The sequence below is a fragment of the Doryrhamphus excisus genome, chromosome 1 (genome assembly GCF_030265055.1).
Source record: "Doryrhamphus excisus isolate RoL2022-K1 chromosome 1, RoL_Dexc_1.0, whole genome shotgun sequence".
Classification (NCBI taxonomy): domain Eukaryota; kingdom Metazoa; phylum Chordata; class Actinopteri; order Syngnathiformes; family Syngnathidae; genus Doryrhamphus; species Doryrhamphus excisus.
Genome location: NC_080466.1, coordinates 9,294,282 through 9,306,661, shown reverse-complemented (window position 1 = coordinate 9,306,661; position 12,380 = coordinate 9,294,282).

Here is a 12,380-nt window from a genome sequence, read left to right as displayed (position 1 = left end):
AAACGCTGACAGCAAACAAGCATCTTGTTGAGACCTTGTGGTGAAAAATTGAGAGCTCAGTATCCACTCTTCCGCCTGTGAGTGACGCTGACACGAACGGCTAGCAAGGCATTGTGTGAGTACACCAGATAAATATAGTTTTTCGTGTTAGCTGCTACATTAACAATATCGCTGTAGCTTGTGTAATATAGAAGTCTGTTATTTAAATGGAACATTGTTGCTGTTTTTGTAATGTTTTGTGAGGGCTTAGAGCAGGGGTGGGCAAACTACGGCCCGGGAGCCACATGTACGCCAAGCGTTTGAATCCGGCCCGCCAGTTGCTTTCTAAGTATTTCAACTTTTAACATACAAACTTACAAGTTGGATGTCTTATTTAGTAAAAAAAAAATAAAATAAAATTGAATTGTATGAAATTGTATAAAATTGAATTACATAGTTTGATGTGGTCTGATGTTGTGCTCCTGAAAAAAGGGACATGACAACATACAGCTGATAGTATTACACTTTTACAGATACAATTAGAGAAATAATTCAAGGAAAATTATAGGCATAAATAGTGTGTGTGTGTGTTAAATATATATTTGTTAACTCAATGCGGCCCACGAGTCAAAATATTTGTCCACCCCTGCCTTAGAGCATCAAAATACAGTATATATTTCCCATGACGTCCATTGTTAGCTGGCTCATATTAACTTGTTTTCTCACGCTAGAATGCACGGAAAAGAGAAAGAAATATGTGTTTATGTTACACACACAGATTGTGAATGATGGGCACAATGTTTAAAAAGTGCTCAAACTATGAAAATATTCCATTCATAAATAACGTATCCTACTTTGCAGAAATTCACTTATCACAGTCGTGTCTGGCGTTAATTAATTCTGATTTTTTTTAAAAATGGGATTACTACATTAGTACAGTAATTTTGTAGTGACTCTAATTAGTGAATTTTTCAATCATATTTTCACAGACTCCAGGTTTTACTCTACACAATGTCTATTTACACTGTACACACTTGTACACAAGTTTACTTGTGTAAGTACCTCTTTTCTGACAGCAGCCTTACTCATATATACTGTATTGCACAGTTCTATATATGTTGACTGTTTTTTGTCGCTGACAGTAGTTTTGTAGGGAGATGATACTTGCATGGAATGCGACAGGCGAATGGGTTTATTGCATCTGGTTGAGCAGGAAATCCTTTGCGTATGTTTGGGGTGGATCCTTTAATGTCTCCCAAACCAGAGTGTTTTGTCTATACAGGTTCTAGCGCATTCATCAACATGGAGCCATGTGGATGAGTCGTTAGAAATTTGCACCTCTCAAATGTCATCAGAGTTGGTATGGCCATGACCCAATGAAAGTTCATCTCCCTAGGTTGCCTCCCATCCTGTCCTGTCCTGTGTATTGTCTGGGCTTTGTTACAAGGAAGCGCAGGGAAGCACAGAAAAAGGAAGGCTGTGTTTTTACAATCTAAAACTGACATGAAACAACAGTTATTGTTTCGTGTGATGATTGCATCAGACTGTGCATCAAGCTCTAGTTTGAATCCTCACTGAGCACTGATGATGCAAATCTATCTGACAAGGTCGGGAAAAACTTCAATGTAACCTATTTTCCAATTAAAATAAATATTTGAATGAATGCAATATTTATTCAACACAGTGCAGCATTTGTTTCAAGGGAAATTAGATGCACAATAATCCCCCCATTGCACATTCTTCACCATATCCACCTCATTCATTTTTATAATACATTAATCCCTCCTTTATGGAGGTTAATTGGTTCCAGACCCAACCAATATAAGTTAATTTCTGAGAATTCAAGGATTCAATATTAATTTCTACCATTACTAGAGCCCTCTAGACATGAAATAACACCCCTATAGTCTCCTTGACACTCATTCTATAAATGTCTTGCGGATGTGGGACAGGAAGTGACGTTGTGGAGCCAGAGTTGAGTTTTAGCTGGGATGCGGCCACAGCAATGTTGTTATTATGACTATGATGATGACTGTTGTTATTATTATTACATTATAATTCTGTTGTTAGATAAATAATAAAAGCATGTTACTAGTGACACTTAGTGGCCAGTGTAGGCTACAGTTCATGTTTTATTGCTTTGAACTGTATTTGTATTGTAGTTCATTTAGAACATGTTTATGCTTAAATTATGTTACGTTATGTTTTGGACTAATAATAATAACAGGTGTTTCGGAGTTGAGTGTGCCAAAGTGCCTGGGGAGTGAAGTCGGTGAGAAACCGTGTTGTTTGTCAACTGTTAAGCTTGTTAGTTTGCTTTGTCGCAAATGAACTACGGAAACTGAAGTGTGAGTAGTAATGGAACACTAACTAATCAGTGTGGTACAACAGTTGTATTGCAAATATTGGTCCGAAATTGTTGGTGCAGGCATTTTAAAGGTGAGCTGTATGTCTTTTGAAGTCAGATGAACACAGGTAATAATGTGGTACAGGCTGAACTTTTCCATTTGTTTTAGTAGTTAAGATTTCTGTTTTCTGTTCACAAAGCTTATTACAATAGCACGTTTCATGTTCTTATTTTTTGTTGGCACATGGTGGCATGCTTCTACATCTCAGGCGTCCACTTTGATCCGCTTGCTGTCAAAAAATGCACTAGTTGCATCTCACGGGAGTCTAGATCAGGCTCAGTGGGTTCTCCACCCACACACACTGTCCCTGCGTACGACCTGGTTCCAGTTTCCAAGCCACTGACTATAATGCCATTCAGCCTTGAATATTGTTGAAGATCTCCAATTCGACACTTCAGTTCAGCTATTTTTGTCCTTCTCAACATTAAATCTTTTCAGTTCTTTAATTTAATGCATTAGATTCATGATACACTTCTGCTGCTCTGCTGGTAGAAATCTCTCCTGACATAAAATTAAGACATTTCTTCATTTCCTCAACATAATTTCTTCCGAAAAAGGCAATGTTAAGAAACATGACTGGTTGGGAAGTGGCGTTAGGTGTTGCTTGTCATTCCGCCAGGAGGAACAAAAAGACACAAAAGCAATGTGTCAACACGTTTAAGGAAACTACACACTTAACGTTACCTTCACATTAGTGGGCGAGTAGATTTTGCGGATGCAAGTGAGATTTAATTTGGTGAAATTGAGCCCTAATTACTTTTTTGATGATAAAGGTTGCCGACCCCATGCTATGACATGTGCATGAATGGGCAAGTAGATTTTGTGAATGCAAGTGAGTTTTAATTTGGTGAAAATGGGCCCTAATGGCTTTTTTATGATGATGTTGCCGACCCCACACTATGACACGTGCATGAATACCGAAAAATGAAAACTTCTGACTGTTGAATTTGTAATTGTGACGCAATTGTTGCACAGTTTGTTCTTTAAAACCATTATTGGCAACTATTATTGGTATTCTTATCTTTTTTGGAGGTAGTTAAAGTCCCTTTAAGCATCATCAAAGGGTTAGTCGTTTTATTATGGTTTTATTTCATTTGAACATGCATCAGATTACAATTGAGTGCATCACATAATCAGTTCACAGTACCATTATAGTTTTAAATACTTGATGGAATGTTAACAAACACAACATGACTCTCCCAACTTCCATCGGCGTTATCAAAGGGTGAGTAGTGAGTAGTATAGTATAGGGTGAGTAGTATATATATATATATATATATATATATATATATATATATATATATATATGTATATATATATATATATATATATATATATATATATATATATATATATATATATATATATATATATATATATGTGTGTATATATATATATATATATATATATGTATATATATATATATGTATATATATATATATATATGTATATATATATATATATGTGTATATATATATATATATATATATATATATATATATATATATATATATATATATATATATATATATATATATGTATATATATATATGTATTTCACAGTGGTTATCTATCTTTCTATCTAAATACCTACCTACCTACCTACCTGTCAATTAGTTGCTGCATGCCATGTTTGTTTTGGATGTTTGGATACCCTTCTGGTCAAATACACAATATCCTGCCAGAGGTATTAAGCATGTAATATTTACTGTTCTATTTAGCTGCTGGTTGAATATGTACATACTGGAGGCCATCTAAATTTGCAAAACTACATAAAAAAATCCCATCTCATGCCAGCAGAAATAATTCTGTCACGCAAGTCCTCCACAGACAGAATGATATAATCACAACACTGTATTGTCCCTGGTTTTATGTGCGGGATCACATGCTCGTTTGCCTTCTCAATGACTTCACAGGCCAGGTGACGTGGTCAGCACGTGAATTTGCATGTGTTCTCCGCATAATTAGAGTACAGAGAAATGCTAACGCAGGATTGGTGCAGCACTTGGATTTACAAGAAAGGCCTCTCTGTTGCTTCACTGAGAGGCGTCACATTGCAAGTCCGCCCAGTGTTGGGTGACTGTATTGTCCGTGGTTCCCACCTCCCTGTCGTTCTCTTGCCCAGCCGCTCACCACAGAGGGTGGAGGGAGAAAATAGCTTTTCACTGATGCTTCAGTTTGCACAAGGACTCAGAGCACAGGGGTAGTCCTGAGTGTTCTGACTCTGAGTGCTTTTCATGACCTAAGTTATTCCTCAGCAACAAGCAACTTGCGCCACAGTGGCTTGTTACTTGCAGCGCCGTAAGCAACAGTCTTATTATTTTGTGAGATTATGTTTCAGTGTCAAATATCTCCAAAGAGCCTCTTTGTCTTTTGGATATTAAGGAGGTTCCAAGCAAATTCAAAAAGAAGAAATGGGAGTAAGACAAATACATTTTTGAGTATTTGTTGCAAACAAGAATTCAACTGATCAAAGGTTTGAGGCCACAGCCTTTTAAAAGCCAAAATATTGGCAAAAATTTGGATTCGGTGCCATTTTCTGTCAGATATTCAGATTGTCATGATCTCTTGATGGCAAAGGCAAAAAAGCTTTCTCTCTTTGAACTCGGTCGGATTGTTACCGGTGCAGAGTGCGGTCCAATAACCATCAGACAGTATCTACAAGAGGAGTGCTTTAAGAACAACGGCCTTATCTCCTTCAACTTGATTGTCCTGATGGCTTCCAACATTACTGGAATGATAAAGGGATCCCACCTGAGATGTTTACCACATGACAAAGTGCAGAGCGCACCATCCTTATCTGGAGTGCTTTTACCTTCAGTGGGACAATGGAGCCTCAATTTGTGCAGGGGTGTCAGGGATGCCGCCTTAAAACACTGGCAGAGCATGCCTTAACCAGGTTTTGAAGTGATGGAATACTCGAAGATACTCAAGTATACAACAATAATATTTCCTAATTATATGTGGTTTGAATCAAATAAGTTAAAAGTTAAGAAATATATTTCTCAAGAAACATGAACAGGTAAATGTACATGAGAGCCTCAGATCCATCCAGTTGAAATCTCTCTTGCAACTTTTTCTGCAGTTTACATGTTCTCCAAGTGCATGTGTGTGTTTTCTCCGGGTACTCCGCCTTCCTCCCACATCCCAAAAACATCCATCTTGGGTTAATTTTAGACTCCAAATTGTCCACAGATGTAAATCTGAGAGCGAATGGTTGTTGTTGTATACACAGTTGGTGTCTTGTGATTGACTGGTGACCATTCTAGAGTGTGCTAAACCTCTCACCCAATGTCAGCTGGGATAGGCTCCAGCTTACCTGTGACCCTAATTGAGGACCAGCAGTGTAGAAAATGTATGGTTGCAATGTTTTCTTTTGTACATCTTTAAAAAATACAAAGTTACAATTCTATGACTACCATATTCCAGTGAAGCAATAAGGCCTTGTCTACATGTACACTCGTATGTATTATGAAAAACAGATTTTTCTATGTTCTAGCTGTTTTTTTACACACTTTTTCTTGTTTTTTACTGTTTGCTGATAACCGGTTGAGGGGGAATCCTTCTGTAGATTGTTTGATGGCGGGTTTGAGGAGCTGTCCTTCAACCTTTGACCAATCTTAACAGAGTAAGCATGATTGGAGGAGGAGGATGCGGAATCAGAGTGTGTCAGCCAACGAAGAGTACTATGCAGGCTTCCCCCTTTACACAGATTTGAAGAGTCTTTTATTAAAATAAACATACTATAGTGCTTCACTGAGATCCAATATAATTTTCAAAGGCCCTGAAATGAGAGGGATCGATCTTTACCAACAGAGCATATTTATTTATACGTATGAGCGAGTTTAACTGTATGTTTGTGGGTGGATTTATGTATTTGGTAGATCTAATGTTGTCTTATTGCAATATTCATATGTTTTGTATGTGCAGCCGTCACTCAGTATTGTCACTTCCCTTTCTGAGAAAAAAAGATGACCTCATCAGAAGCTGAAGCAGTGTGCCAGAGCGGCGACACACGCCCGGCAGGATCATTGGAAAACAATGTGTGTTTTTTTAAAATGTAAATTTGAGCAGGCAGACTGCAAATGTTTGGCATCACATCACCTTATTGGCCACTTTCTCTTTTTATGCACCCTTTTTGCGTTCAAGGGTGCTGATTGCACAACAAGCCTTGGCCAGAGGTCTGAGAATGGTTTTGTTGCTGTTACTGCAAGGAACTTTGTCGTTTTTTGGCCAAGGCACATGACTTTCCCTGCCTGCACTAGCCTCCATCAGAAATAACTTAGCTACTAGCATTAAGTATCATTTTCTTCTGTACTTAGAGAAAGCCAATCACACTTTGAATCACCTGTAAAAGCAAACATATTTTGTGGAACTACTTCACTTTGGGACATAGCAAAGAAAAAAGGAAGCAACATAGCGGATGTGAAGCATTCAGTAAGTTAGGGGGCAGACAAGGATAGACATGAAACAAGAGGATGTAATAATAAATATAGCTTCCTGCTTTAAGTTTGCTTGGAATGGGGGGGGGGGCAAACCCACTGCAGAGTCTCATTCGGAGAGATGAAAAAAATAGAAAAGTACAAAAAGAAGATTATTTTAGAAGTGCAGGAAAGGGATGAGCGGCCAACACCTGGATGTTGTAACCGGTGCAGACAATAAATAGTGATGCAAGGGATGACGGGACGTATTTTTAGACCTCTTCTCAAAACCAACAAACACCAAACACAATAGAAATGTCAAAAGTCTATAGAAATTATATAAAATAAGAATTCCATTCGACATTATAAATGTACTACTTATGATGCAGCAGAACCCCTGAGGTTGAACATTATCTGTTTAGTTTCATTTTTTCCCCCCATTGTAAAAAAAAAAAAAAAAAAAAAAAAAAGAAATTGAATTATTCAATTCCAGGATCATCACAATTATTAACTGTGAAGGCATTTCAATATTCTGAAAATTCTTAACTGTCATTAAAACTGTCAGCTAAAATTTTAAACTAAAGCTAAAATTCACCATGTGATGAGGGGGAAGTTGCGCTGACTTGAAAAAAAAAAAGTTAAAAATAAAACAATAAATTGTGTATTTCACATAAACAGATGATGACATCTGATGGATGCAAAAAGAGATTACTTTCTGTGCCTGTGAAGTGAGCTCCTCCACATGAGACTAAAGGCTTTATTATGCTATAGTGTACTCACTACTACGGCCCTCCTGACAGCGTCTTGATCTTCTTGATGGCTCTTCAGTGGGTTAAAAAAAAAAAATTGTAAAATTAAATTTCGTAGTTTGATATGGTCTGGTGTTTAAAGTGCTCCTGAATAAAGGGAAAATATAGCTGATAGTATAACACTTAAAATTAGACAAATAATTCAAAGCTGACTGTTAGAATTATAAGCAAAAATTGTTAAATATATGTTCTGGCCCCCCGCACAATTTCGTTAACTCAATGCGGCCCATGAGTCAAAAAGTTTGCCCACCTCTGCTTTAGAGGCTGTTTGTTTATTTCCTCTTTATATTCCTTAGTTCCTGTTTTTATGCCTTTTCATGTCTTAACAAGATTTGCTATGTTTTTGTGTGACATTATTGGTATTTTGTTCCTGAAAATGTTCTGGTTAATATGTAACTGTTAGTTGTGACTGCGACACACCTCCTTCCTTACTTTGCTCCATCTGAAGTCAGCACACTCTGCTCTCCTCTGCCCGTGTTTGTCATCGGATAGCTCCAAGGGGGAACTGGCTGAGTTATGCGCACGTGCATGTCTCCTGTTACAAAACATACAGTGCAGCTGCACTAACTTTGTTGATTCGACATGTCATACTGCCTGCAAGAGATGCACGTCAATGTTGAATGTTCTCACTTCAATTCAGCTGGCAGTCTTGCAAATTGTAAACGCAGGGCACTTTTAACAGCGGCATGTTTGTATTTGCTGTTGATACTGGTAGCGTGAAGTCTGCCTAGCAACAAGTACGTCTCTGGAAAAAAAAAGCTCATTAAACAGTAAGAGAGAAGATTCGCTTTGGTTGCCAGCACTTGAGACACTGACTGAGTGTTTAGTTATTTTGAAGGGACAGTAAATTTACAAGCTGTACACTGACTACTTTACAGTTTATCAAACCGTACTGTCCCACGAAAAGGTATCAATAAATAATGAAATATTTTCAGTGTGTGTACTCAGTTTACCTACCCATTATTGTTGAAAGAAATTATTGCTGCCCAACAATTAAGACCAAATTGATTTTACTGTTTTTTTCAATTGATTTGCTTCAATTCTTGAAACAGAAATTACATTCTCAAAATAACATGGACAGACTTCCAAACCACTTGGCAACAAAAAAGTCATTCATTTAATCAAATTGCAAATGTTTTAATACACGTGTCAATGTCCAAGCAGTCCACGGAGCTTACTGCACATTTGGTTTCATCCCAGGCTGCCAGCTCGTCTTTGAGGTGAGGTTGAAGGCTTGTCCAAACTCATCTATCGAAATCCAGGATACTAAAGTTTACTGCGTGAGCTGCCACGGAGAATGGGCCTTGACGCAGCATCATAAGTTGGTTGCCTGCCGCGTGTCCTCTTGTGGGGTGATCGAACACCCACCAAGGCTCCTCAAAAAACTCTGCAAGTGGAGAGTGGGTTGGTTGTCAACTTTTGTGAGAGCCACCACATCCACCACTCTAACGCAATCAGTTTGTGACACAATCTTGATCTTGGCAGTAGCACAGATGTTATGGTTCATCTTCCATTGAAGATGGAGCTTCAGATCTTGGAAACTCACAGCATGACATGGTAAAAAAAAAAAAAAACATCACTTCCTAGGGAAGCTGAGCTTCACCCGGGATCTATGGAGCAGGAACAGTCCTTGATTTTGACAGAGAGCAGTCATGCTAATTCAAGTGAAGTTTATTTATTACATTATTTGATTCAATATGGCTATTTTCTCACTTTGCACATACATTGTTAGTAAACTACACATGCTGTTGAGTTTTGGTTTGGTTTGTCGGTCAGGAGGAGTTGCGTGCTATGCCCCATATTCTCATTCTTCCAGATCATTAAATCGATTACAGCTGTGCTTCATCAGTTCATGCTTAAAGACTAGGTGGGACACACGGCAGTCAGACAAGATAGGACAACTCTAGCGTGAAAATCCAATCTATTTATCCTCAAAAGGAGGCATGTTCAGGCATGACAACCGTTAGGATACAATGGAATGGAGACCCCTGATTTAGCCTCTACCATATAAACAAGGCACAGTCACTTGGTTTCAGGTGAGTCCATGACCATCTTTACATCTGAATGGGGGTGTTAATGAAGGTAATACCAATGCTGTCATCCCTGCCTAAAAGATTCAATCATTTAGCCACCTTCATGATAAAATGTCAATAATCCATAATATTGCACAGTTGGTGGCCTAGTGGTTATTACATCTGCCTCACACTCAGAGTCAGAGGATAGTCGTTTGAACCGCTGTATAAACATGTTTGAGAGATTGCATGTTCTCCCTGTGCAAAATTGTCCAAAAGTGTGAATGGTCATCTGTCTATATGTGTCCTGTGATTGACTATACCTTTACCCCACCTTTCACCCAAAGTCAGATGGGGTAGGCTCCACCTCATCCGTACCTTATCGAGGACAAACTGTATCGAACATAGATGACTGGACGTCACAAGATAAGCAACACTGCCCTCTACAGGCCAGCTCTCTCACAGTTAAGGTTACAGTATACAGAGAAACTCTTGTTTTCACTAATGACGTGCAAATTTAACTATATTAAAATGTATTCTAAATGTGTTTTTGTTTTTAACGTTTTGTTAAGTTAATAATTGCATTTTTTTCACATTTCCTGATTTTTCATCTTGAAAGTCATCACTGTGGTGTTAATCTACTATATGTTTACTGAGCTCAAGTGACAGCAGGTCACAGTTTTGTAAGACCTGAAAGACATTTTTCTGGAAAATATTGGTGAAATTCCTGCACTGCATTGTCCCACCTTAAATTCAACTTAATTGCCATTTTACTGAGCATACGGTTTGCCTTGCTTCAGGGAAAAAAATATTCATTGTCATCATTAATGAAGGCCCTTCAGCAAACACAACGTGACAATAACATGGTTAATTCTCCCAATCAAACATCTTGGTGGAACAAGTTTTAAATTATTTGAATATGACCTCAAATGTTCCCTTTTCTGATTGGCACAATAATCAATGGGGGGAACTATAGAAAGGCAACAAGTGAGTTCAGTTTAGAATATGTAAATGTATTTAATGAGCCATGGTCATTTAAAAAATGATATTAAAGTTAACAAAGTCCACAAAAATACATGTAAATATTAATTTACTATAATTATTGCATGAATGGTTAAACTGTGTTTTTACATCTTGAAAATGTATTTCAAAATTCTGCAGCTATCTGAATGTGTATATTTATTGCCACTAGATGGCAGTAAATAAATGTAAATATTGGGTCCAGTGTACATTTTTTTTTCAAACAACAGACTCCATAGATTGATTTGCAGCTTGCAATTAGATACATTAGTTACATAATATACTGTACATAAGGGCATGTTCGACCATGCAACTAAGTATCAAATCAAACGTCATTCATTAATTTTCTACCACTTTCATCCTCACGAGGGTCGCGGGGGTGCTGGAGCCTATCCCAGCTGACTTCAGGCGAGAGGCAGGGTACATCTTGGACTGGTCGCCAGCCAATCACAGCACACATATAGACAAACAACCATTCACACTATGGACAATTTGGAGTCGCCAATTAACCTAGCATGCACGGGGAGAACATGTAAACTCCACACAGAGATGTCTGAGGGTGGAATCGAACTCGGGTGTCCTAGCTGCGTGGCCTGCACGCTAACCACCCGGCCTTGCAGCCCAATAAAACATCATATCATATAAAATATGGATCCAGAAACAATGCATTGAAAACATGTCCTCTGCATATTGTTTGTTTCACAAACGCACAAATACATTGAATATCCAGTTTAAGAAATGCCTTATGGACAATCAGGATTGTCAACGCTAACTACAGACTGACTGGTATACTGCTGTTGTTGGTATCATGTCATGCATGTTTTATTGTTGGCTCACTGTGTTTGTAATTGTATATATACTTTTAGAAAATGGGATCAGGTCAAAGGACTACAGATGAAAAATAGCCTTTTAGTTGATTCTGGCATATCGACCGAAATTAATATGCACTGACGCTGTAAATAAATAAAAAACAATTTAGTAATTCAGTATTTAGTGTTTGAAAATTAAAATGTTATTTGCAATATTATATTATTGTTTACCAAGGGAAGAGCTAATTACTTCAGGCCGTTTGCAAAGCTAATAGTAGTTAATAGATATTAGAGGTGTGGACACAACAGAGTTCTGCAAGTTCATAATTCTCATCAAGTATCCATCCGTTTTCTATGCCGCTTATCCTCACTGGGGTTCCGTGTATGCTGGAGCCTATACCAGCTGACTTTGGGTGAGCGGTGGGGTACACCCTGGACTGGTCGCCTGGTGTACCAAGAGGAGGGCTGGGGGTGGAGGAGTAAATTAAACAGAGCATTTAGGTCGGAAGCAGGAAGTCTTTGGAAATACTGTAGAATCTGAATAGACAAACAACCATTCACATTCATACATATGGACTGTTTGGAGTTGCCAATTAACTTAGCATGCATGTTTTTGGAAGGTGGGAGGAAACCGGAGTGGAGAACATGCAAAAAAAAAAACTCCACAGAGATTCTTGTCAGGTAATAACTGGACCTAAAGAGTGGCACTGATTCTCACATAATTTCAACGAGTGCATTTTCAAGTTTGTGTTGAGTTCAACGTTCTTCTTCTGTCATCTCAGAGCTTACATGTAAAATGGTGCAGTGAGATGTGTTGTGAGCATGTACATCTAATATTCTTTAGTTCTTTCGGCTCCAAAATCAGGAAAAAGCAGAAAGAAACAAACAAAAAATCCTTTCTACATTGAAAGTTGAAAGCCAT